Source organism: Myotis yumanensis, unplaced genomic scaffold (genome assembly GCF_028538775.1).
Source record: "Myotis yumanensis isolate MYYU_CA2020_CCGP unplaced genomic scaffold, mMyoYum1.0.hap1 SCAF_7, whole genome shotgun sequence".
Taxonomy (NCBI): Eukaryota; Metazoa; Chordata; class Mammalia; order Chiroptera; family Vespertilionidae; genus Myotis; species Myotis yumanensis.
The window spans coordinates 11,887,791-11,913,785 of NW_027223758.1; the positions used below are offsets into that span (position 1 = coordinate 11,887,791).

Genomic DNA, 25,995 nt, shown 5'->3' on the forward strand with positions numbered 1-25,995 from the left:
TTTACTAAGTCATCCTGCCCAGAGCATGGAAACCCTGAGTCCCTCCTTCCGGTTTTCTGAGATCTGACCTCTGCTCACTTCCTCCTCACCGTCCTCCCTCTTACCAGGCCAGAGTCTGGAGGTTTCTCAAACATGAAGTTCTCTGCCTGCCTCCAGGCCTTTGCACAAGCTGTTCCCTCTACCTGAATGTTCTCTCCCTCTTCTCTAGGCCTCATCAAGGCAATGCTTCCTTATGGTTCAAATTTCAGCTTAAATATCACTTCCATGGAAAGGTCTGTCCGCCAGATGAACTCAGGCCCTTTTGTGGCCCTTGTCTTCTCAAAGAGCTCCAACCGCCTGTGAGCTGTGTTGATATGTGTGTGTTTGCTCAGTCTGTCTGCCCCTCTCCTGAGGGTCATATCTGTTACCAGAACCCATTCATTGAATGAATGAACAAATGAATGAAGCTCTCTGAAGGGCTCCAGCTAAATTTTGCAAACCCAGAGAGCTCAGTGTCCTCTCAAAGGGATATCAGAGCAGGTCAAGCCATTCCTCAGTTCAGTCCTCTAGTATCTCCCCATTATACTTAGGAAAAAATCCCCAACTCCACTCTGGGCCTCATAGTGTCCCCCAGGATCTAGCCAGGCTGACTTCTCTGACCTCGCCTCCCCCAGGCTGTGCATTCCAGCTCTAGCCACAGGGGCCTCCTTTCTGTTTCTTCACCACACCAGGCTTGTTCCTGCCTCGTGGGGTGCACTTTCTGTTCTCCTTGCCTAAAATGCTTGCTCCAGGCCTTCCCATCATTTATGTCTCAGCCATTCTCCCTCAGGTTACCCTGTATTATTCCTTCACAGCATATGTTGTTATCTGAATGGATCTAGTTTATTTACAAATGTTTGATTGACTTTCAGCTGAGTTCATGGCTGTGCAGAATAAAAACAGCTTTTACCAGCTTCCCTTGCAGCTAGATGCGGACATGTAACCGAGTTCTGGCCAATGAGTTATAATTGGGAGTGTGTGTGGCAGTTTCTGAAGATTCAGCTGTTGCCTGCCCTTTACTCATCCTCTTTTATTGTTTTTTTCTGCTACCTGGTAGGCAGAGGTGGAGTCTGTGCTGTGACCTCTGTCTTGGATCATGAGGAGGAGGGCCACAGTCTAGGAATGGCAAGGCGGGAATGGGAAGGAGCTGGGACACTGGGAGCTTTCTGGAGTCTCCAAACCAGCCCAGAACTGCTTACATCTGGACTTCATTCACAAGAGAAAATAAACTCCTCTTTTGTTTATTGCTGATTTCTTAAAATTAAATTCACTATATTTTATTATGACTACATTTATATGCCCTAAGCAGTACAAGCTACTATAAAATATCAACTAGAATATACACTGGGTCTTTTATTTTAAAATGTGCTAGAGCCCTAGCCAGTTTGACTTAGTGGATAGAGCGTCGGACTGTGGACCGAAGAGTTCTGGGTTCAATTCTGGTCAAAGGCACGTACCTCAGTTGTAGGCTCCTCCCAGGCCTGGGCCCTGGTCGGGGTGTGTGCAGGAAGCAACCAATCAATACCTATCTTTCCCTCAAATCAATATTTCTCTCCATCTTTCCCTTTCTAAAAATCAATGAAAAAATATCCTCAGGTGAGGAAATAAATATATATATATATATAAAAGCCTAAGAGACTGTTACGACTGAATGCGCACTGACCACCGGGGGCAGACGCTCAATGAAGGAGCTGCCCACTGGTGGTCAGTGTGCTCCCACAGCCAACCTCCTGCAGCTGGCCAACCTCCCGTGGTCACCCTCCCCCAGCCCCCCCCCCCCTCCTTCCGCAGGCCAATCTCCTGCAGTCCCTCCCGATCAGCCCTGATGAGGACTGGGCGCAGATCGCTGACCAGGCCGAAGAACCCCACTTGTGCACAAATTTGTGCACCTGGCCTCTAGTAAATAAAAAAAATGTGCTCTATAGGCCTTTATCTATTCTGTCCAGAATTTTTGTTGGAGTGACCAAAAGAGCCCTGGACCAGAGAGGGAAGGCCACTTGCCTGAGGTCACACAGCAGAAGAGAGACAGAGCTGGAGTTTGACCCTGTAGCACCCATCCTAACCCCCAACCTTAATTTCTCCCAAGCTCCTGGCTTAAGGTGTTTGCTGACTCCTCCAGTTCAGGCAGGACCATAGGCTGTGTGATCTACAGCAATTCTGCCTTTAAAGCCGAGAAGTCCTTCTTATGTCTCAGGGCCCAGAGCATGCTATACATATGAGAGAAGACCCCAACTGAGGAGTCTGGAGGGGGCTGAGTCCCAGGTCTGCCACTGGCAGGCGGTGCACCTCAGGGAAGACCTCAGCCTCCATTTCCCTGTCTAGTAAGACCCGCCGGCAGGTCAGGTGTTCTGCAGGTGACTGGGTGCTGTGCTTAGAGTGTCTGACAGCTCAGAAAGCACAGAGTGCTACACCCCACAAAGTGGAAATTTCTGGAGCACAGGCAGCGTCATTGGTGCTAAGAGGAAATGGGCTACTTAGTGCAAATGTTGGAATCAGTTTGGGTTCAAATCCTGGCCCCACACTCAGCAACTGCATGACCCTAAGTGAGTCAATTCCCTGGCTGTTACTTTCCTTAGTGTCCTCGTTGGAAAATGGGCATTCATTCATTCATCCCACACACATGTGCTAAGCCCCTCTCATGCCAGACTGCATGCTCCTAGATGCTGCAGGTTTGGAAGTGAAGACATTGAACAAAGTCCTTCTTCTCATGGGGCTGATGGAGTGGGGGAGCCAGACAGCAAAGAAACAGACACACATGTAGCATGTAGGATAAGAATGAGACCCACAAAGCCAACCAAAGCCGAGGAAGGACGGGAAATGGGAGGAGCTCTCTGAGACAGGGCGGTCAGGGAGGCCTTCCTGAGGAGGTGACATCAGGAGAGAGACTTGGATGGTGTGAGAAGTGAGGTTCTGGGGCAGCTAAGCCTGGTTGCTCTCCCATTACCCTGTAACTATTTCCGGGCCTCCTCCAGCTGAATTCTTTCTCAGAGCAGGAACGCGTGGTGGCCAGCTCTATGTCCTGGGCATCAGCCTAGGGATGCCTGAGTGAGCCAGACACCCTGGCTATCTTCTCCCCCTCCCCCTAGTGTCCAGCCCAGCAGCAAGGCTGCCTGTTCTGGCTCCGAACGCTCTCTTGAATCCATCATTTCTCTCCATGCACCCCCAGTTCCTACCTGGACTATTACAGTAGCTCCCTCTAGTTCCCTGTTCCTGCCTCACTCTTCTACCGTCTGTCTTTCTTTCAGCATCTGCATTAGTTTCCTCTGGCTGCTGTAACAAATTATGACAAACTCAGTGGCTTAAAATAACAAATTAATTTCTTTTTTAAAATATATTTTTATTGCTTTCAGAGAAGAAGGGAGAGGGAGAGAGAGATTGAAACATCAATGATTTGAGAGAATCAACAATTAGCCTCCTACATGTCCCCTATTGGGGATAGAGCCTGCAACCTGGACATGTGCTCTGACCAGGAATCAAACCAGAACCTCCTAGTTCATAGGTGATGCTCAACCACTGACCCACACGGGCCGGGCATACATTTATTTTCTTACTTCAGGCCTGGTGCACGAAATTCGTGCACTTGGTGGTGGGGGAGGTCCCTCAGCCCAGCCTGCACCCTCTCGCATTCTGGGAGCCCTCGGGGGATGTTGGACTGATGGCTTCGGCCAGCTCCCCAGCAGTCAGACATCCTTAGTGCTGCCGTGGAGGTGGGAGAGGCTCCCACCCCCACCGCTGCACTGCCCGGCTTCTGGCTGAGCGGAGCTCCCCCTATGCAAGTGCACTGACCACCCAGGGGCAGCTCCTGCATCGAGCATCTGCCCCCTGGTGGTCAGTGGGCATCATAGCAACCAGTCGTTCTGTGGTTCAGTAAATTGGCATATTAGCCTTTTATTATATAGGATAGTTCTGGAAGTCAGAAGTCTGATTCTCAGAAGTCAGTCTCACTTAGTTAAAGTCAAGGTGTTGCCCTTTACAGCTTCCAGGGCTCACCTGCATTTCTTGGCTTGTGGCCCCTTCCTCCATCCCTCTGGTCTGTTTCTGTCAGTCTCTTTCTTGTCTCTGCCTTCCCTTTTTTTGTAATCAACCCTCCCTCTGCCAGCATCTTAGAAGGACTCATGTGATTACATTGAGCCTGCTCAGAGAACCCAAGATAATTTCCCCACCTCAAGATCCTTAACTAGAGTCACAGCTGCAGAGTTCCTTCTGCCATCTAAAGTATCACTGATAGGTTTGGGGGAGGAAGATGTGGACATCTTTGGGGGGCATTATTCAACTGACCATAACATCCAAAGAGACCCTGTTTGGACCTAAGTCAGATCCTGTGCCTCTTGTGCTCAAAATCCTCCCATGACTCCCACTTTCCTCAGAGTACATGCAAAACCCTTGCAGTGGCCACGCGGCCATGCACATTGGTGAGTCATTACTTCTCCAATCTCCTTTCCTTCTCCTCTCCTCCTCCCTCACTTGACTCCAGCCACAGACCTTCTTGCTGTACCTCAACACTGCATGGAAGCTCCTGCCTCAGGGCCTTTGCACACACTGTTCCCTCTGCATTGAATCTTTCACCCTGCCTCTTCCCAGGGCTGGTTCCTTCAGGTCTCCCCTCCTCAGAAAGGCCCTCTTGGACACCACCCTCTCTGTAATGGCCCTTTCCTCTCCCTACGGTCACACTCTGAAATTATCTCGATCGTCTATTTCAATGATGGCGAACCTATGACACTCATGTCAGAGGTGACACGCGAACTCATTTTTTTGGTTGATTTTTCTTTGTTAAATGGCATTTAAATATATAAAAATAAATATCAAAAATATGAGTCTTTGTTTTACTGTGGTTGCAAATATAAAAACATTTCTATATGTGACACGGCACCAGAGTTAAGTTAGGGTTTTTCAAAATGCTGACACGCTGAGCTCAAAAGGTTTGCCATCACTGGTCTATTTGTTTTCTTGTGTATTGTCCACAGTTCAAAGGCTGTCATTCCTAACATTCCAGCAGGTCTTTGATGTATCTCCTGCATCAAGGACAGGGCCTGGCACATAGTAGGTACTTAATGAATCCATGTATGGCCAATTTCAAATGTCCCTCAATACTGCTTTGAACAAAATACAAATTCTTTAAAGGCATTCTGATCTTCCTAGTGACTTTTTTGCCTGATCTATTTTCTCGGCCAATGATTAAAAGGTGTTGAGGCATCATTTATACCAGGCAAACAAGGACTTAGAAGGGCCTGGAATAGAGTTAGTGTCTCCTAAAAACTGAAACCATCAGAAGTCACCATGGGGTCTTATGGTGAAGAACAGGGGCAAGGAGTGGGCCACTGGGGGAGTGGTTCTCTCTCTCTCTCTCTCTCTCTCTCTCTCTCTCAGCAAAGCTTCTGGCTCAAGCTTGGCATTAGGCAGCTACTCAGAAAGTGGGAGCTGCTATCTGAGCCTCAGTTTCTTCACCTGTAAAATGGAATAATAATAATGCTCATTCTCTTGGGGGTGTCAGGAGGATTGAGACCATGCCCTGTACACACTCAGTGCTCAATAAGTGGGAACTTGGAAGTTGAGGATGATGAAGACTCCTGGAAAAAAGTGGGAGCAAAAGAAAAGATGCTTTGCAAATGCTACCTGGCGTCTCCAGAATGTGTGTCCCAGCATTAATGGGGGACATGCTGGCACAACTGTCCACACCTGGAGGGCAGCCGGCTCAGCCCCTCAGCCCCGCGGGGTCATTTAATAATTAAGCTGGATAAGGGATGATGAGGTTGGAAGGCCCGCAGTGACCAGGGCCTGGCCTTGTTTGGCTTTGGTGACGCGATGGCCCTGGGATCACGGCCTTCTTAAGCCCATAAACGGGGGGTTGGGCCCCGAGACAGGCAAGGCCAGGCCAAGGTCTGTGCTGGTGACCTCATGCTGAGTCCTGCAGGGGCGGGAGGGGGCACTCAGCGGCTGCATGAAAGAGAGTGGAATGAGGGCTGTTTTGCACAGTCACTGCCCACTTGCACCATTTCTTTCCTTCCCTACCCAACACCCTCTTGTGCTCACTTCCAGTTCACTGAGCACTTACTATGTGAAGGCTCTGCGAAAGCTCAGCATATAGATCGACTCCCACCAACCCCATCATGAAGGGGGTGCTCTGTCCTCTCCCCACGTGAGTGAGGCTGCCATTGCCCAGGGCAGGAATCAGAGGACCTGAGCCTGAGTCACCAGACCGTGAGGGCAGAGCCACATCCCGGCCCAGGCCTGGGGTCTCCCAAGCTTGCACCTAATCCCCTGCCCCACCCATGGTCTTGCCGCCTCTCCCTTTGTTGTTCCTCCTCTCTCTCTCCTCTCTGGCTTTTTCTCTCTTCCTGGTTTTCTCTGAGCAACTTTTTATTTGTTTTCTCTATCTCTGTGTCTCTCAATTTCTGCCTCAATTTCTCTTTTTCACTGTTTCATTCCCTCTTCCTAGTTTTCTGTTTCCTTGTCTGTGTCTTTATTTCTCTTTCATGCCTCCCTCCTCTTTCTCTCTCTCTCTCTCTCTCTCTCTCTCTCTCTCTCTCTCTCTCTGTTTTTCTCTCCTCTTCTCCCCCCCTTGCCCGTCTCCCTCTGACCGCCCCGCCTCGCGGCCCTGTCTCCCTGCAGCCAGCCCTGTCCTGACGCCAGCACATTATGTCCCTGGTCAGACCCTGACGTCAGGCAGGGCCTGGCAGGACGCCACGGGCAGCTGCCGGGCAGGCGGAGGGAGGGCACGCCTTCCCGGTCCCCATTGTGGTGGCCGCCTGCCCAGCCTCGCAGCTCACACTCAGGCTTCAATCCCCCAGGCCTGGCCTCAGCTGGCTGGAGCGTGGTGGGCGCTTGGTGGCTGCCTGGCCTGTGAGCCTAGGGCTGCAGGTCACTCACCTCTCCCTCCCACCACCCTGATCCCACAAGACAGCTCCTACTTGGTCCCAGAGGGGGGACAGTACAGAGAGGGGACAAGACGTGGAGCCAAGTTCTGGCTGTGTGACCGTGGGCAAGTCAGCCAGCCTCTCTGAGCCTCATCTCTCCATAAAACGAGACCATCGAGGCACCTGCCTCTCAGGTCCACAGGGAGGGACCCTAGCGGGGGTGGCCAGCCCACAGCAGAGCTCAGCGTCCTCGCAGGGGCCCGTGCAGCAGCCCTCACGGGGAAGGCTCAGAGAGGTGCGCGAGTCCGGGCGACGCATGACCGGGGGCCACAGCTGGTGTGGAGAGGGCAAGAACGTGCCATGGGGAGGGGGCAAGAACAATAAAAGAGCACCTCACCCAAAATGCAAATAGTGTCCCTGCCAAGAAACCCTCCCCAAGCCCAGTTGGTCTCAGGCCCCATGAGGGCTTGAAGAAGTGGTTAAAAAAATGTAATATTTCTTGTTTGGTCTGTTTGCTTTTCTTCCCCCCCTCCAACCCCCCGCCCCCCCTCCACCACCACCACCATTTTCAAAGCAATGCAATTTTCTTGAAAGTCATTTTGAAGGGCACCTGAGCATCCTGGTTTAAAGACAGACTGTGGGGCTAGAACCAGGGGTGGGCAAACTTTTTGACTCGAGGGCCACAGTGGGTTCTTAAACTGGCCCAGAGGGCCGGAACAAAAGCATGGATGGAGTGTTTGTGTGAACTAATATAAATTCAAAGTAAACATCATTACATAAAAGGGTACGGTCTTTTTTTCTTTTTTTAGTTTTATTCATTTCAAACTGGCCGGATCCGGCCCGAGGGCCGTAGTTTGCCCACGGCTGGGCTAGACAAACCTGGGTCAAACGCAGCTGTGTGACCTCGGGCCAGTGGCTTCACCTGCTGAGCCTCAGTTTCCTCATCTGTCAAAGGGGATAATAAACATATCTGTCTTAGAGGATTAAGCAAAACAATGTCTGTAAAGCACAGTAGCCTTTTTCTCATCTTTTTTATTCTTCTAATTTATGTATGTATGTATGTATGTATGTATGTTGTTGTTGTTAATTCTCACTCGAGGATATTTTTCCATTGATTTTTAGAGAGAGTGCAAGAGACAGGGAAAGACAGAGAAAAACATCGATGTGAGAGAAACACATCGACTGGTTGCCTCCTGCATGAACCCTGACCAGGGCCCCCGGCTGGGGAGGAGCCTGCATCCAAGTTGCGTGCCTTGACCAGAATGGAACCCAGGACCCTTTGGTTTACAGGCCGACACTCTATCCACTGAGCCAAACCAGCTAGGGCTGTTCTTCTAACTTTAAATATAGGAGATACAGAAAAATACAAAGAAGAACACAAGGTCACCCAGAGAGAAGCATCCTAAGATTTTCGTGGAAATTCGACTCAGTTAATGTATTTATTTAGATTGCGATCCTACCATTGCCTGCTTTTTCATTTTTCATAGAAATAAAACCCAACTTGAAGTTTCATTTAAAAAATACCTTTGCTTGTTTTATTTTTATTGTTTTTTGAATACACACACGTTGGAAAGGTTCGAAGGGTGTCCAGTGAGAAGCAAAGCTCTTTCCCTCCCCAGCCTCTGGCTCCCCTGCCCGGAAGCCAACACAGTGAGCAGTTTCTTGCGTGTCCTTCCTTTCTTTCCTGGCGTTAAATCATCTTTGGACACATGATTTCCAACCCCTCTATTCACTGTGGGTTTGTTTGTGTTTTTAATTCACTCAATTATAAAGCATGACATTCTAAAAAAAAGAAAGAAAGAAAAATTAGAACGGACAGACAAGCAAAAGAAAAGGAAACAGGCAGAATCACCTGCAATGTTAGTACCCCTTTAACATTTTGGAGTATATCCTCGCAGTCTTTTTCTATCGCTTCGTGTAGGTGCACATTCTTGAAGCACAGGTATCTTTCCTTCTCAGTGCTGATCACAATCTGTGGTGATGTTTGTGCACTGATCTCTGATCATCTTCTGTCTGCCCCGTTGTGCTCGGAGTTCCAGGAGGCTGGGGCGGTCCCGCGAGTGTCCCTACTCCCAGATGTGTCAGCACACAGTAGGCCTGCAAGGAATGAATGAATGAGTGAATTGCCAAAAGGGATCGCACAATATATCACACTGTCCCGTGACCTATTTTTTGTTTTCACTCAACGTATCGGCAACCTCTCTCCACATTTCTAGCTAGGCAGCAAATCCTCATTTTCCATGTCTGCACGGAGGCACCACAATAAACGTCTTTTTGATGCTGGCCAGAAGCTTCTGCCCCTGACTGGGAAATTCTTTTTCAAACCAGATCTGTTAACAAATTCCACATGATCTGCCCGTGCCCCAGCCCTTTGGCCATTTACTTTCAGCTCGACACTTCACTGGTTTCGTGGGCCCATTGTTTTCTGGGACAAGTCAAGATTTACTGCCCGTCCCTGACATCATGTTTTTCCAGAGCAGCTTGAGAGTGAAGAACTCATCCCACCCCCACCCCTACCCCCGCTTCCGCCTGTTAAGGGTTCTGTATATTTGCTGAAGTTGGGAAACTTGGTGTAACCCTTGCCTCCCTGGCTGCCTTGTCACAAATAGCTCACACCAAGCTCATTCCTACCTCAGGGCCTTTGCACTGGTTGTCTCCTGTGCCTGGAATATACTTCTCTCATGCATTCTTCAGTCCTCTGCTCAAGTGTCACCTCCTCAGAGAGGACTTGCTCAACCATTTTTCTGCATTAGCATCTCGAAGTCACATATCCAGTTTTACATTTCTTCATAAAACATTTCTCAGCACCTGGTTTCGTATCCTATTATGTTGTGTTATGTTACTATAGTGGGGTTTTCTTATTTATTGTCCATCTCGCCCACTATGAGGGCACAAACTTGGTTTGTTTTCTTCTCACAGTATCCTCAGCACCTAACCCAGGGCCTGGGGTATTGCAGCTGCTCAGAAACTATTGGTTGAATCCATCCATGTTAGTTCCAGGGCTCTCAGGTTCCTTCCTTCATTTATCTATTGGCCCGGCCAGCACATTGAGCACCTACTGTGTGCCAGGGCCCATCTGAAGGATGTGGTCAGTGGTCCAGGAAACACATCTACATCAGATAACGGCATCTGATGCCTTGCTGGCTGCAGGCGGCCCGGAGAGAACAGGGCTTAGGGCCTGAGGGACATGGGTTCCCAGCTCTCTAACTCAGCATTTGCCTAGTTGGGTAAACTGCAAGGGAGACACACACGAGGATGATAGCCTAGTCGTCTCTACTTCTCCTTGCTATTCTTTCACCATAAGTGGAAGAGAAATAAAAAAGTGAGGCCAGAAACCTTTTTGGATTTCTCCCACAAGCCCAGCGTCTTTACTTGGGCGCTAAGCTTTGCCCTACTTTCTGGCTGCTCCATACCTTGCATACCTCCTTCAGGGAAGCTCCTACCTTAGTAGCTATACCTTCCAAAGGAAGATGCCAGAAAACTCGCTTTCCCAGCCTCCCTTGCAGGTTGGTGCAGGCGTGGGACTTGGGCTTCATTGGCCAGACATGTTGCCAGAGATGTGCAATCAGACAAGAAGCACTGGACAAGAGCTGGGGAGGAGCCTGGGCCCGGCCCTGGACAGTGCAGTGGGAGGGGCCCTCTGGGAGAGAGCAGGCTCGCGGGGGCAGCTCGTCCATAAATCTGGGTCTCATGCTAAGAACCACCCCATAACCTTGGAAACTAGCCAAGTGGTGGCTTCTACTGCTTGCAACTCGGACCCCCCTGACTGACAGTAGATCATTCTAGGTCAGCCATGGGCAAACTACGGCCCGCGGGCCAGATCCGGCCAGTTTGAAATGAATAAAACTAAAAAAAAAAAAAAGATCGTACCCTTTTATGTAATGATGTTTACTTTGAATTTATATTAGTTCACACAAACACTCCATCCATGCTTTTGTTCCAGCCCTCCGGTCCAGTTTAAGAACCCTCGAGTCAAAAAGTTTGCCCACCCCTGTTCTAGGTTCTTCAGCTTCATGGCCAATTATTTCTTATCATTCTCTTTTATTCAAGAACTATTAGAAAATGACTATCCATGATTCCTCCTTGGTGACTGGAGGCAAAGGTTTCAAATGTTAGAATTGTTACCCTGGCTCCACCATGGAGCCCCACTTCCCCTGCTTTGGGGAAGGGGGGCATGCATGTCACTTTGGAAAGCAGTTAGGACACACGCATTAACAGGTATTAAGGATACTCATGTTCTTTGACCTCCAAATCCCTTTTCTGGAATTCTGTATTGAGGAAATAATCAGAAATAATGAAAACGCACAAAGATGTTCACAACAGAGTTATTTATAGTGAGGAGTCAGAAGCGACCTAAATGCCCACTGACCAAGGAATGGTTTCGTTAATTAAGTGATAATCCCCAAAGAGTGTGAGTGACGATTCCCCTGGCAAAGTATCAGTGCAATGCTCAGGATTATGTTCATCTTGGAGTGACTGTGAAATCAAAGTAACAGGGGCTGAAATAAAATAGAAGTTGGCTTTTCTCTTATGCAAAAGAAACTTGGAAGCGGCACTCCAGGCTAGGGGATGACTTCATAAACTAATCAGGGATTCAGGTTCCTTTTCTCTTGTTGCGCCACCATAGCCCCAAATAGCCTCTTAGGTTCTGGCCATTACATCTGCATCCCAGCCAGCAAGGAAGATGGAAAGAAGAGCAGGTATCCTCTCCCTGAGGACACTACTTAGAAGTTACTTATATTCCATTGGCCAGAATTTAGTCACATGAACACACCTAACTGCAAGGGAGTGTGGGAAATGTAGTTTTTGGTGTTTTTTTTTTCAGGGTGGGCACATGCTTAACCAAATGGGCATGGGATTTCTGTTACTAAAGAAAAGGGAAAGATGAGGGAGTTGGGGAGAAGCAGGGGTCTCTACCACAATAGGCAAAAATTAAAATAATGTCGAAGAGGATTTTGTAGTAACATGAAAATATGATCTTGTATAGTTTGGGAAAAGTGGGATTTGAAATTGTATATGAAGTGTAATTGCAACTCTGTAACAAAATTTCAAAGCAGAGAAAGCTACTCAGAGGACAAAACTGCTAGCAAGTTGGCCTTAGTGGGCAGTCCAGTAACAAATTTCATTTTTTTCCCCCTTTCTACTATATTTTCCAAATTGTCGATAATTGAGCAAACTTATCTCCCCAAAAGAAAGTCTCTGTGCAGATCACAGAATCTACTGGAGCTATAATTTGTGCCATGCAAGTTCTGTCCTCAACTGTGCCACGGCAGCCAGATGGGGAGAGACAAAATGAAATTATCTCTAGTCTCAGGCATGACTGTGAATGAAGTCCAAGGAACCCACAGAAAGCGACTAGAAAAAGAGAGATCTGGGTTATTACAGGTTCGAGTCTCGGCTTTGCTAAAATGCCAGCAACGTGACCTTGGTCAGACCACTAACGTCCCTGTCCCTGCATCTGCATAGTGGAAGGACAGACAGCATCCATCTCCAGGTGTGAGGAGGGCTGGGAGGAGGTGGCGAGGGTAAGACGCATGCACAGATCAAGCGCAAAACCGGAGGTTCTCAGCTGGGAGTGGTTTTGTCCCCCAGGAGACATTTGGCAATGTCTGGAGCAGTGGTTCTCAACCTTCTGGCCCTTTAAATACAGTTCCTCATGTTGTGACCCAACCATAAAATTGTTTTTATTGCTACTTCATAACTGTAATGTTGCTACTGTTATGAATCGTAATGTAAACATCTGATATGCAGGATGGTCTTAGGCGACCCCCGTGAAAGGGTCATTCTACCGCCAAAGGGGTCGCGACCCATAGGCTGAGAACCGCTGGTCTAGAGCAATTTTTGGTTGTCAATTAAGGGCGGGGAGGGGGCGGGGGGCAGGACTACTAGCATCTAGTGGATGAGGCCAGGGATGCTGCTAAACACTCTACAGTGCAGGCCAGACAACCCCACCTCCCACACACGCACAAAGCAAAGAATTATCTGGCCTCAAATTTCATGCGTCTGAGTTGAGAAAACCTGCTCTAAATACACATCGGTTGTTACCACAATCAGGCTTGCTTACTGGCTTTTGCACGGTAGTGGTCACCTGGCCACACGTCTGTGGACACGTGTACTCCTGCAAGATGTATTTCCAGAGTCGCGTCTGCACTCAGATGCTGTGGCTCTTGAATGCTCCAAGAGGTCTTCTCCAGCTTGTCTCAAGTTCCGAAGTAGGAGGCTGACATGCCTGTACCCAGGGGAGCTGTGAGAAGGAGCGGGAAGGCCATCAGCCCCCAGCCCAGTGGCAATGCTGCTACTGCCAGCACACTCGCAGGACGGCCCCCAGTGCTTACGGCCCCGCAGGCACTCTACTTAGATCACTCCATGCTCCGGAACCCCCCAGGGCAGGCGCTGCCATCGCCCCGGTGTCACATGGGGAAACAGGCTGCGAGGCAGTACTGGAGCCTGAACGCCCCAAACCAGATGTTCTCCCCACACCTCACTGCTCCGACAGAGGCTGCACGTCAGAATCACAGGGGGAGTGCCGAAGAAGCCAGAGTCCCGGGTGCTCCACTGGCCCAGTAAGGCAGCCTTGGTTCTGGAATCAAACAGATCTTGACTTGAATCTTGGCTCCTCCACTTCCTGGCTGTGTGACCTGGGGCCAGTGACGTTATCTCTCTGAGCCTCAGGTTTGTCCTCTGAAAAAAGAGCAGCATTAGTTACTATCTCAGGCCGTGGCACTGCAGGCTGAGCATGGGGCCTGGTATACAGTAAGCACTCATCAAATGTTGGCTTTATTTTTATTTTTGAAGCAGGGCCTACACACACACACACACACGTGTGTGTGTGTGTGTGTGTGTGCTCTTAAATTGATTTCTGATGTGCCCAGCTAGTTGTCCATCCATCCACCCATTCATCCATCCATCCATCCATCCATCCATCCATCCATCCATCTATCCAATCATCCAACCATCCACATTCATCATCAATCCACCTACCCTTTCACCCCTCCACCATTTATTCATCTAACAAACACCTGCCAACTATTTCCTTTTCGGAAACCCTATGCTGGACTCAGAGGCACTTGAAACAAATAAGACGTGGTCCTTGACACCAGAGAGCTCCCCGAACAGTGGAAGAGGCAAACATGATGGAGGGCAAGGACTCATTCATCCATTTCTTCCGCACATATTCCCTGCTGCCGCCGATGTGTCAAGCTGTGTTAGGCCCCGGGGAACAAAGATGAAGGCGGCGAGGTCCTCGGGCTCCCATTCTAAAGAGAGACAGAAGTAAATACGAACCAGCCAGGAAGTGCGTGTTCCGTCATCATCTCACTCGTTCAGCACATCTGCTGATGCCTCCCACAGCCTGGCCGCTGGGGACCCCGGGATGGAGGGGTTGGCCTTACCCACCCGGAGCACAGTCCAGTGGAGGAGCAAGCCCAGTGGGGAGTTTCAGCAGGATGTGATATGAGCAGCAATTAGTAAGAGGGCAGGGGTGCATAGGAGCAAAGAAGGTGGCCAAGGGAGCTTTCTGGAGGAGGCGGGGCCTGGTCCGAGCCTGAAGGTGGACCTCACAACCTGTTTGCATCCCTTCCCTTTCCCAACGTGAAGGTCAGACTCAGGGGCCCCCACGACACCCCCCGCCCCCCAGCCAGCCCTTGTGAGGAGAGAACTCCAACCCTGTCTCGGGGCAAGGCCCTGGGCAGCCGGCCGGGTGAACCTTGGAGACCGTCCCACAGTGACCAAGGTCCACTGGTGACATTGAGGTTGTTTGTACAAATGTGCTCCGCTGTTCCAGGCAGTCTTGTTCACAGAAAACAACAACCCTGCTGGCACACTTATGGTGGGGCCAGAGGGGGCCGAGAGTGTCTACCGTGCCCAGTGCCCCGGGGAACGAGGACACTGGTGCCCGTGGGAGGGGACGGAGATAAAGGCAGAGGCTGGCCCGGAGATGGGGGCAGGGCCCCATCAGGTAGGCCCTCCTGGGCTTTGGGAAGAACTCGGGTTTGATTCAAATGGGGAGCATTTGAGCTGGGTTCAAAGGGATTAAAGCACAAGATTCCAAACCTCCAGATAGCTTATGCATTCATTCAACCAATATCTGAGCACCTACTCTGTTCCAGGCACCTGGGAAGCAAGGGTAAACATAACAGACATAGACTCTGCCTTCCCCGGAGCAGAGGGGACACAGACCCTAAATCAATGACTCACGCAAGGAAACAGACAGCTAAAAGCACCATCAGGGCAGGTTCTTTAAGGTGCTATGTAAACAGCTGGTTTAGTACTTCATCCAGCCAATATTTATTGAGCACCATGTCAGGTACTGTGCTGGGTTCAGGGATGAGCAATACAGACCCCACCCCTGCCCTCAAGGAGCTGGCATTCCAGTGGAGAAGACAAACCTATAAATAATCAACAACCGCACAGTGGGGTAGGCGGAGGGGCTGTGGAAGCAGGGAAGGCTTCCTGGAGGAAGCGGGCGAGCAGGAATTAGGTGAGAAATTGTGCAGGTGAGGACAGGTGGGGTATCTCCGGTTGGTTATCTGCTGGGCAGAGGAAGGAGTGGGGGGAGGAGGTGCTGCAGCCAGGAGAGAAGGTCAAGACCCATTGGAAGGAGACCCAAGGGAGTGGACACCGCCCTCGGAGGAGCCTCGGAGGGCAGAGGGCATCTGCAGGGCTCCCGCGGTCTCTCCATCTCTGCCTGGCTGCCTCCTCCTTCGGTCTCTCTCTGTGTCTTTGTCAGAGTCTGAGTCTCCGATTTTCTTTCTCTCTCAGCCTCTCAGTTCCTCTTTGACTCTCTTTCTCGGCTCTGGTCCTCCTCACGAGATGTCAGTAAGAGACAAGGATACTAGGAAAAATCCCGGGCGGGTGGGCAGGAAGCGAGTTCAGGGGCACAAGGACAGCTGAGCACAGGGACAGGCGGTGACTAAATGTTCTGTTTTGGAAAGACAGCTCTGGTCAGGGGCGAAGGTGGCTGACCACGAAACCTGATAACCTGGCCAAACTCTGCTCTCGCCAGCCCTCTCGCCAGCAGCCCCATGACCCCTGGATGCGGCACAGAATTTTTCCACAGGGAGGGGGACCGGGGTAAAATGGCCCAGGGGCGGCTTCTCCTCTAGCCAACGGGCCCAACAGGAAGGGACGGAAATAAAGAACTGTGAATTCTCAAGCGAGCCCTCCGTGTGATTTAGAATAGGAAAGCCCTGCTTATCTCTACATGCTTTTCAGAGGTTTAACAATTTATTAAGCACCATCTGTGAGCCAGGCACTGCGCTGGTACTCACTGCTGAGTCTCTCAAGTAGAGCATTGTGGTTTGAGACCATGGACTCTGGAGCCAGGCAGCCTGAGTGTGAATCCTGGTTTTGTAAACTACTAGCTCGGTGACCCTGTATAACTTACTAAACCGCTTTCTTCGTGCATAAAATGGAAAGGAAATAGCACCTGTCTCATACATTTGAGATCCAGATTAGTATTAGCTCATTCAGGTCAAGTGCCTGGACTGGTGCGTGGCACAGAGTAAGCACTCAACAAAACGCAAGCTATTATCATGGCAGCCTTGTGATGGAAGAACTAATGCTAAGGAGGCAGAGGAAGTCAGGAAATCCCTGCTTCATCGCCTCCTAGCTCCGTGGCCTTGGTCAAGTCTCACAATCTCTCTGAGCATCAACTTCTTACAGTGAAGATGGTCTTGGTGCTCACCTCACCACGCGGTTGAGAGGTTCTGTGTACATGTCGATGGAGAGCATTGAGGCCACAGGTGCAGAAAATAAGGCCCAAAGATGTTCCTTGGGTTTATTTCATGTGTCCAGCAGGCTCGGGGTCCCCAGAACACCTATGATGTGCGGGGTCCTGTGCTCTTCCTGTCCTGAAAGACAGTAGCGAACAGTTGAAGAAGAAAGGAACCCCTTTGGCACCCAGCTTTGGTTATCACAGGCATTATCAACCCATTTCACAGAGGTGGAAACTGAGGTTTGGGGCGGGAAAGAGGCTGATCAAGGTAAAAGGTTCACGAGCACCTTATCCCCTGAGCTGCTCTTGATCTGAACTCTGATGACAACGCCACCACTTCCTATGCCGTCAGAGGCAACCAGAGGCTCCTTCTCTCTCACACACTCAGCTGCACGCCCCTGCCTCAGTGTCCCCCGCGCCGGCCCTGGGGCTGGCCTCAGAAATGTTGGCACTGGACAGAATTCACAAGCCCAAAGAGCTGCGCTGTTCCTGAATGACCTCTCTCCAGCCTCAGCCTCAGCCTGTTTCCTTATCCTCTGTCAGCCAGTTGGAGAACTCATCTTGGCCCTCAAACCCCTGAGCACTCCCCTCGCTACCAAGGCAAGAAGCAGGTGACAAGCACAGGCAGCGTGGAGGAAGGGACAGAATGAGGTCTGGAGCCCCAGAACCCTGGGTCCTCATGCGTGGCTCTGTGACTTTGGGCGTGGGCACTTCTCTCTGAGCCTCAGTTTCCGCATGTGTAGAATGGGTGCAATCATCATAATACCCACCCCTTCAGTTGATGTGCAGAATGGAAAGAGCAGGGTACAGCCCTAGCCATGGGGCAGGTGCTCAGAAAGTGAAAACTGCCCCTGCTATGCGAGCCCTCTCCCTCTACCCCAATCCCTTAAGCCCAATTTGGCTCCTCACGGTCAATGGTGAGCTTCTCAGGAGACAGTAGAGTGGTTCAGAGCATGACTGTCTGAGGTCAAATCCTGTCTTTGCCACTTATGATCCCAGACAGTGACTTAACCTCTCTGGGCCTTAGTTGTTCCATTCATGAGACAGATGTAATAATAGTTTCCATATTTCAAATTGTTGTGATGACCAAGTGAGTGCACAAATGCAAAGGCTAGAATCTTGCCAGGCACATGGTGAGGGCTACAGAATGTCTGCTGCTCTTCAGGGATTGCGGGGAGAGGACCTGGTGGCTTCTCTACAACTTACAAGGGACTCGAGGGCAAGGATGAAACGGGAGACCTGCGGAGAAACCCCGATCTGAACCAGGAGGGATTTCAGAAAGCAGGGTCCGTGTATTGGGGAAGGTCTTTGCACAGGTCCCACGTGGCCCCGGGGGGGGTGGTGGGGGGCTGCTCCACATCCGTCCTCCGTGGGAGCTGGCATCGTGCTCGGGCATCTCCGAGCATGGAGATGCTCAGCCTGGACCGGAGTCATGGTGATTTTTGATTTTTATCACACGTGGTCCAGCAGTGTGTCCTGTCAGCTCCATCTCCAAAGCCCATCCAGAAGGTAGGGTCATGGCCTTCTCCCCACCTTCCCAGCCACCCCGGGGCTCAGTCACCATCATCCTTTGCCTGGACCATTGCAGTCACCTCATCTCTGGTTGTCCCCTTCCCTCTTTGCCCCTGGCAGTCTATTTCCCACACAGAGTCGGATGTTCTTTCAGAACCGAGATGACCATGCTCTCCCATGCTCTTCCATGGCTCCCATCTACCCCAGAGAAAAGCCCAGGTCCTCCCAGTAGTGCCCAAGATGCCGCACAATCTGCCCCCTGGTCTCTACCCTCACTTCCTCCCAGGTGGCCCGCCCTCAGGCTGCCCAGCCATCACACATCATCACACATGCCAGGCAGAATCCAGCCTCGGGGCCTTTGCACTTGCTGTTCCTCTGCCAGGAATGCTCTTCCTCCAGTTACCCCCATTGCTCAATCCCTCACGTCTCTCAAGTCTGTCCTCAAATATTTGCTGGACAAGGTCTCCCCTGGCTCCCGCGTTTAGATCTGTGCCTCTCCGAGGCTCTCCATCTCCCTCCTGGTTTATTCGTTTATTTTTTTAAAATATGTTTTTATTGATTTCTAGAGTGAGAGGAAGGGAGAGGGACAGAGAGAGAGAAACATCAATAGAGAAACATCATCGATTAGCTGCCTCTTGCATGCCCCGATCGAGCCCACAACCTGAGCATGTGCCCTGACCGGGAATTGAACCAGTGACCTTTGGGTCAACATGTGCCCTGACTGGGAATCGAACCAGTGACCTCTGGGTCAACATGCTCCCTGACCGGGAATCTAACCTGGGTCGATGTTCAACCACTGAGCCCCAGCGGCTGGGCCTGGTTTATTTTTCTCCTTAGTACTTAACTGCCATCTGAAACACAATATATTTAATTTACCTATTAATGTTTACCTACCTCTCCGCCCCCAACTCCAACATGTCAGCTTCATGAGGACTTCCGTTGGGAAGCCAGAGCGAGGAGCAGGTTTTGGATGCGTTCAGTGGGAGTTGCTCTGAGAGCTGGCTAAGGCTGGCACAATTCCAGGGACTCGGGGCCCAGCAGAATGACACACGGAGCTCCGACTTCTTAACATTCTTAATTCGAATGCCAGGACTGCCACAAATTCACCAGGGAACTTTATACTTGTGAGTGGCAGCACTCCCCTGCCTCAGTTTCCCTACATGTAAATGGAATGATGATCCCTCCCTCCCAAGGCTCAGTGAGCTAATGCCTCTGAAGCGCCTGGCACCCAGTAGGCACTCAATCAGAGCTTGTTCCTCCCGTGGCCAACCCCTCCTCCCCCCATGCTAGCTGTCCCCCAGGGGACTGTGCTGTGAGCCTTATTTTTAACTGTGGCTCCAGCGGGCTGGACAGCGGCTCTGAAGGCCGTAGGAAGACCACCAGGTGAGCAACATCCCCCAGTCACAACCCCAGCTGACCACGGCGTGAAAACACCAGGGGAGGCCGCCCCACGTTCATGCTCTGCCCGGTAACCCTTTATGCAAAACCGTGTCATGTCACCCGATGCTGTTTACAAACTTAGTGCTGACCTTCCCCAAGCAGGCCAGTGGGGGTGGGGCTCAGCCCAGTCTCCTCACCCCCACCAGGAACTGTTGGTGGCCCACATTCACACAAAGTCGGGGGTCTGGCCTCTAGCCAGACTTTGCCCACTCGTTTCAACACCTCCGAGTGCTTGCAGCTGACCAGCCCTGGGGTATTTTTAAACCCTGGCCTTGGCCAACCTCTTTGTTACATTCCGATTGGTCAGGGCTTGGATTGAGTGCACGCGGCAGTTAGGGTAGCTGGGCAATTCAACAACAACGATTTAAGCCAATTCCAGAGCCTGTGGGCCTACTGTGTGCCCGGGCCCTATAGAAGGCATGGAGCCCCAGGGGGCTTAATTCACAGAGCCTGTCCTCAAGATGGCCTCAATCTGGTGGGGACACCATGGCAAGAGTTAGAATGGAGGCTAAGATGGCAATGACAACTCAAATCTGTGCAGGGCCCAGCAGTAAATGATGAAGAGAGTCTGGTGTGAGGCAGCAGGGAGGGGTGGGGACTGTGGTGAACTGGGCAAGCTCACACCCTGCCTGAAGGGGGTGACCGCCGCTCAGCCTGACCTCTGTCATCATGAGAGAATCGGGCCCAGTGTGCCCAGAGCTTCTGACTTTTCAAGAGAGGCTGCAAATCTAGGTTTATGTGGGATTTCATGCAAAAATCTCTTGACTTTTAAATTTTGGCAACACATTTTTTTTTTAATGTTAAAAACATTCCGAGAGCCAAATGAAACCCATTTGTGGGCTGGACTCAGCCCACAGAGCCAAGGTGATGGAGGCGAACAGTTTGTGCTTTCTGAGGCAAACAGATGCATTACAACATGTTCAACAAATACCGGCTGAGCACCTACTGTGGGCTCCTCCTCCTAGTCTAGGGAACAGCAGGGAACGAGACGGGCAATCCTCCTGTCTCCATGTTGCCTACATCCGGTGGTGTGCTGGAGCTGGCTCACACTGGCTCATGGATTCTGCAAACTGCCTGTTCTACACTGCCATCATTTAGAAATTAAATTACACGAACTTACAAGTCAATAATTATAATAAAAATGAAGGTAACAACTACTCAAAACTCATCACTTTCTATTTTACTAGTGTCTGTGTTCTAGAGGTTATTGACATCTACTATATCATATTGTATCACAGACCATATTACAAGATGAAAATAGCACAGAACTGTGTGCCGCTGCCCATCTCTTCCCAATCTCACGTTCAGTGAGTCATGTTGGCGGCTTGAAATCGGCCTTGGTGGGAGTGTGTACACCACGGAAATTGGCAAATGTAAACATCAGAACTGCCCCCTTGCCGAGAGCCAGTGGTTAAACATTTAGCAGCAAACTTTAGGATAAAACAAATGTACTGATAAGATGTAACAGTCAGATAGAAATGATTGCAATGAAGGAAAATAAAGTCAGTCGAGAGATAGGTGGTGATGGAGGGGAGCATTTTAGACAGGCAGGTCATGGATGTCTTCTCTGAGCAGATGATAGTTGAGCAGAGACCTGAATGAAGTGAGAGAGTGAGCCAGAAAGATATCCGACAGAAGAAGGTTCAGGCGAAGGGAACAGCAAGTTTCTGCCTAGGGACAGGAACAAGCTTGCTAGTTCAGGAACAGGGAGGAGGCAAGTGTGACAAGAGCAGAGTGAGTGAGGGCAGGAGGTGGGCAAAGGTCAGATCATAGAAGGTCTTATGGGCCACATTTGAGGAGGAGGGATTTTATTCTACTATGAATGGGGAGTCCTAGAGGGTTTTGAGCAGGAGTATGATGTGGTTTTCTATCTTTTAAATTTTTTTTCTCTGACCATGATGAGTGGAGTGGAGCAAAGCCAGAAGCCAAGAGACTAGGGAGGGACAACTGGCACAGCCCAGGTAGATGGTGGCCACCTGCACTGTAATGGTAGTTGGAAGGGAGGATGGTCAAGGCAATATTCTGGAACCTTTGGTTTCTGGATATCCATCACATGGAAGGACCAGGAGGTCACTTCCCAGGACTAAGGGGTGAGCAAGTTGAACACAGAATGGTGGGGATTTGGGTGTTTGTGGTAAATGAGTAACCATCCTCTAGGGAGAGGCTGGGAGGACATGGGTTCTGGCCCTGGGACTTGGGCCAGCCCAGTTCCCTCTTACAGTCTGAGTTCAAAGGCATGTTGTTCTGCCATCTACTTGCAATATGATCTTGGGCCAATCCTGTATCTTTCTGAGCCTCAATTTCCTTATCTGTATAAAGGGATAATATTGGCACCTATACCAGTGTCACCCACTGCCTCCTGGAATTGTTGGGACAAAAGGAGATAAAACAGATCAGTAGTTTAGCCCAGTGTCTGGTTCATGCTATACTCCTAATAAATGCCAGCTGTCAATCATTAGTTACAAAGTTATTAATTATGGAGCCCTTACTGTATGCCAGACTTTATGCTGCATGCACTACCGCATTTAAGCTTCATGCCTTCCCTGTGAGTGAGGGCTAGCATTACCCACTCCATTTCACAGACAGGGTTGGCCCGGCTGGCCCAAGGTAAAACTGCTAGTAGGGAACACAGCTGGGTCTGACCTCAAAACCTGCTCGAGCATTCATTCTGGATTCTGCCTCCTGTGCATTGAATCAGCTCCAGAATTTTGGGAAACAGCAGTCCACATGACCCCCAGCATCTGTCCACACCAGTGGGGGCCCCTGCCTTTCCCAGAGCCAGTCACATCAGGGTACACCCTTGGTCTGGGGTGTTGACAGGACACAGATGCTGGCTGCCTCAGGGCAGCAAAGGGCCTGGAGAAGCAGAGCATCCTAGGCCAGCCCTGGGCCTTCCTCTGGAATCAGGAGTCCAGCAGGCACTCATGTCCCATCAGTAAACGAGCCCCAAAATAGCTCTTTGGGCCCGTCCAGGGCAACAGGACCAGGACGTCCTGTTCCCACTGGCTCTGGCCAGAGAGTAACCATGTACTTGGCCTTCCCCAGTGCAGTCTGCTGGGAGGGTGGGCAGAGCTCCTCCTGCCTGAGGACTCATGGGAACGAGCTAGGTCCCCAGGCACCAATGCCTGACCTGGGACAGTGAAGCTTCCTGAATATGCTGCTGGTGCCGATGACTGTAGGTGGAACTGGGCCAACGCCTTTTATCTTAGTAGACAACCCCTTCCCCCCCACCCCCCGGAAGGTTAAGTAAGAGCTTGGGCGCTGGAGTCTGACGGATGTGGGTTCAAATTCCAGCTTGGCCATTTCCTAGCTGCGTGACTTTGGATAAGTCACTTCCCCGCTGAGCCTCGGTTTTCTCGCCTGGAAAATGGGGGGTAAACATCTCATAGGGTTGCTGATTCAGTGAGTTTATGTGGACAAAGAACAGTTTGTAGACTTTGCAGATTTATGCCTCTGCAGTGTGAGCCCCACCAGGGCAGGGACCTTTGTCTGTGTTTACTGATGAACTCCAAGGCACAACTATTTGTTGAGAAAATGGATGGATGGATGGATGGATGGGTGGATGGATGGAAATGCCAGGTACATAGCAAGTGCTCGAAAACACTTAAAATTTCTCAACGTCTCCACGGGCATTTGAAAAAGAGGAACCTGGGCATCGATGTGACTCACAAATGGAGAAAGTTGGAGTGAGTCAAGGGAAAAAAAAACAAATGCCACACACAAAGCACAGGAGCAACCTGCAAGGGAGCTGAGGCCGCCCAGAGCTGGCATCGTGGGGATGGGAGAGGCTGGAGGCACCTGCCTCTTAGCACCGCATCCTGGCGGGCAGCAGCTCTTCACCTGCGGCCAACTGGGTTGTCCCCATGAGCAGGGACGCGGGGACTCCCGGGCTTCTACCTCTAAGGAGCTGATGGGAAGGGGAAGAAGTTGGGTGACTCAAAGCTGCATATGTGTAATAATCAGCAGCAATGAGGATTCACCCTCCTCAGCCCTTGCCCATGCCCAGCACCGGCCTTTGCATGTGCTAATGCCCTGAATTTCTGAGACAACCCTAGGAGACGGGTACTCTCATTATTCCCACTTTACAGATAACAACACCAAGTCCAGAAAGGGGGTGTGGGCTGCCCAAGGTCACAGGGACAGTGAGTGGTCAGGCCCCTGCCCCAGCACTCCGCACAGGTGACCACATCCAGCTCTCCAGGCGCACAGGCTCCTGTTGCCCAGGGCCTTCCCGAGCTGTCCCTCCCTCGGAGCATCTGCCCAGTCTTGTTATTTTGGCAACATCAGCACTTCCTCGGGCCCCTCCTTGCACACCCTCCTCAGGGAGCTTCCCCTGCCTCCCCACAGGGCGCCTCCCCTGCCTCCCCACACCTCCAGCTCCTGCTGTCTTTTCTGGGCTCTGACAGTTGTACACTGGTCTGTCCTCAGGATCTTGGGGGCAGGGGAGAGATCTGCATTTTCTCTGGAACCCAGAGCCCAGCACAGAGTGGGCTGTGTTGGAAATTGTTTATGGAGCAAACACACCCACGGGTACAGCTGTGTACCAGGGGCCAGGACCCTCAGGGCCTCACATCCAGAATCGCACCTGGGACCGGCGATGGGTGGAGGGGACTCTATGATCACCAAGTCTCAGGCCACACTCTGGGCCCTCAGTGCTGCTCTCTGCTCTGCTCCCAGAGGTCAGGCAGCGGGGAAGGGCAGACCTGGAAAAGAACCTGGACCCAGGGCCATTCTCTCAGCCCCCCGCCCCCCGCCCCCACCTTAGCCTCTGGCTGTTCGGCAGTCCCCAGGGAAGCTCCCAGAGCCACTGGCCAGGCTTCCTTGGGAGTAACATGGAGGAAAGTCCACTGTTGGTGTTAATCTTTGCCTAGAATTTACCTCTTCCCAACGTCAAACAGGCCCCGGTTTCTGGCCTTGTGGCCTGCATGGCCCTTGGCTCATGCAGAGATTTCAAACAGCTGTCCTTTGTCATCTCCCTGGACTTGAGGTCTGGGCATTTTTCGGTCTCTGCCTGAGGCTGTCCTGAGACTCCCCAAGCCATTGACAATAACAGCGTCCAATTAGACCTACCATGTGCCAGGCCCTGGTGGGCACCGGCTCATTTAACCCTTAACAATCCCTCGAGGCGGATGCCAGGGCAGATTCAGATTTAGATCGGCTGAGGTCACTTGCCCAAAGTCACACCACCGTGAACCGGCGGCTTCAAAGCCACACTGTGAACCCTGCGCCATGTGGTTTCTCTCCGTCAGCGGCTGGGTGGGGAGGTATTTCTGTTCTGCACGAGAAACTTCACCTCCTTCCGCCAGTTCACGGCCAGGGCAGAAGCCCGAGACCTACACTTCCCATAGTTCCCAGTCTGCGGGCTCCTTCCTGGGACAGGGGCTGAGTTATCAATGGGCCGGAGCCCCTTCTCTCAGTCCTTGTGTGGGGTTCCAGGTGGGGACATCTTCCCGTCTTTCTCCCCATCAAGTCTCCGAGGAAAAGGCCAGACGGGGTCTAAGGTGGACGTTTCGGGCCGAGTTCAGGCTTTGGGGTCTGAGGTTCCACACGCCCAGGGAAAGGGTGGAGTTGCCCAACTCGCATTTGGCTGGTTCTTATCAGCTTCAGAGGCAGGCAGTGAAATCAAAGGAGACCAGGGCTGTTTGTTGACTTTTTTCCTCCTTTTTGGCAAAAGGAATCAAAACAAAGCCTCTGCCTTGCCCACATCCTCTCTCCTTTTCTTCCTCTTTTCCTCCTCTTCCTCGGGAGCCTGACAACCCAAAACCCTAAAGTTGAGAGGGAGGGTTCTGTTACCCCCACACTATCGCCACCATTTCCCTGGTGTGACTCTGCACTGAGCCCTGGGCCGTGCGTGCCGTGGGAACGGTGGCACAGATTCCGGAAGTGATGAATGGCAGCTCTTATTCTCTCCCTTGACAGAGGAAGAAACTGAGGCCCTGAGAGGGGAGCTCACGCTTCAGAGACCATTCAAGGCTCTTTGACTCCCAAGGCCATGGTCTTAACCATTCCTCAAGCTACATCCCTCCTCCAGAACTGTATCGCCACCAAGAAAAATAAAAGAGTGCAAAGGCGACTAATTGCAGAACTCCAACTTCAAATGTTCCCTGAGCTCAGCGGCTCCAAACTCCAATGACTTCAGTGCCCAGGCAAGACACAGGAATGACAGAAGGTAGTCGGGTGGGAGGCAGTAGGGAGTGGTGGGGACTGTGGTGAATTGGTATGCCCCTGAGTTTCGAACCACCACCAGCCCATGGCTGCCTTGGGAAATGAGGGCCCGGTGCCGCCAGGGTTTTCGGGCAAGCTAAAAATACAGATGTTTTCTGTGAAATCCCTGGATTTTTTTTTTACGTGGTGGAAGATAGGAGTCTATTTTTATGTTAGTGATAAATAAAATAAATGGACAGTGTGCTAGGCTGGTCTCCTAGATTAAATATTCCATTTTCCCAGTGAGTTGAA

At 51.0% G+C, this 25,995-nt stretch overlaps 2 long non-coding RNA genes across 2 annotated transcripts; both read right to left on the minus strand.

The window, feature by feature from the left end:
- Nucleotides 1-8,440: 8,440 nt before the first annotated feature.
- Nucleotides 8,441-9,920, minus strand: LOC139014427 (uncharacterized). The gene is made up of 3 exons (XR_011472227.1): nucleotides 9,504-9,920; nucleotides 8,740-8,969; nucleotides 8,441-8,654 (listed from the first exon to the last, which is right to left on the minus strand). It is a non-coding gene; the product is annotated as an uncharacterized lncRNA (long non-coding RNA).
- Nucleotides 9,921-13,279: 3,359 nt separating this feature from the next.
- Nucleotides 13,280-19,039, minus strand: LOC139014428 (uncharacterized). The gene is made up of 3 exons (XR_011472228.1): nucleotides 18,994-19,039; nucleotides 16,558-16,723; nucleotides 13,280-14,128 (listed from the first exon to the last, which is right to left on the minus strand). It is a non-coding gene; the product is annotated as an uncharacterized lncRNA (long non-coding RNA).
- Nucleotides 19,040-25,995: the final 6,956 nt, after the last annotated feature.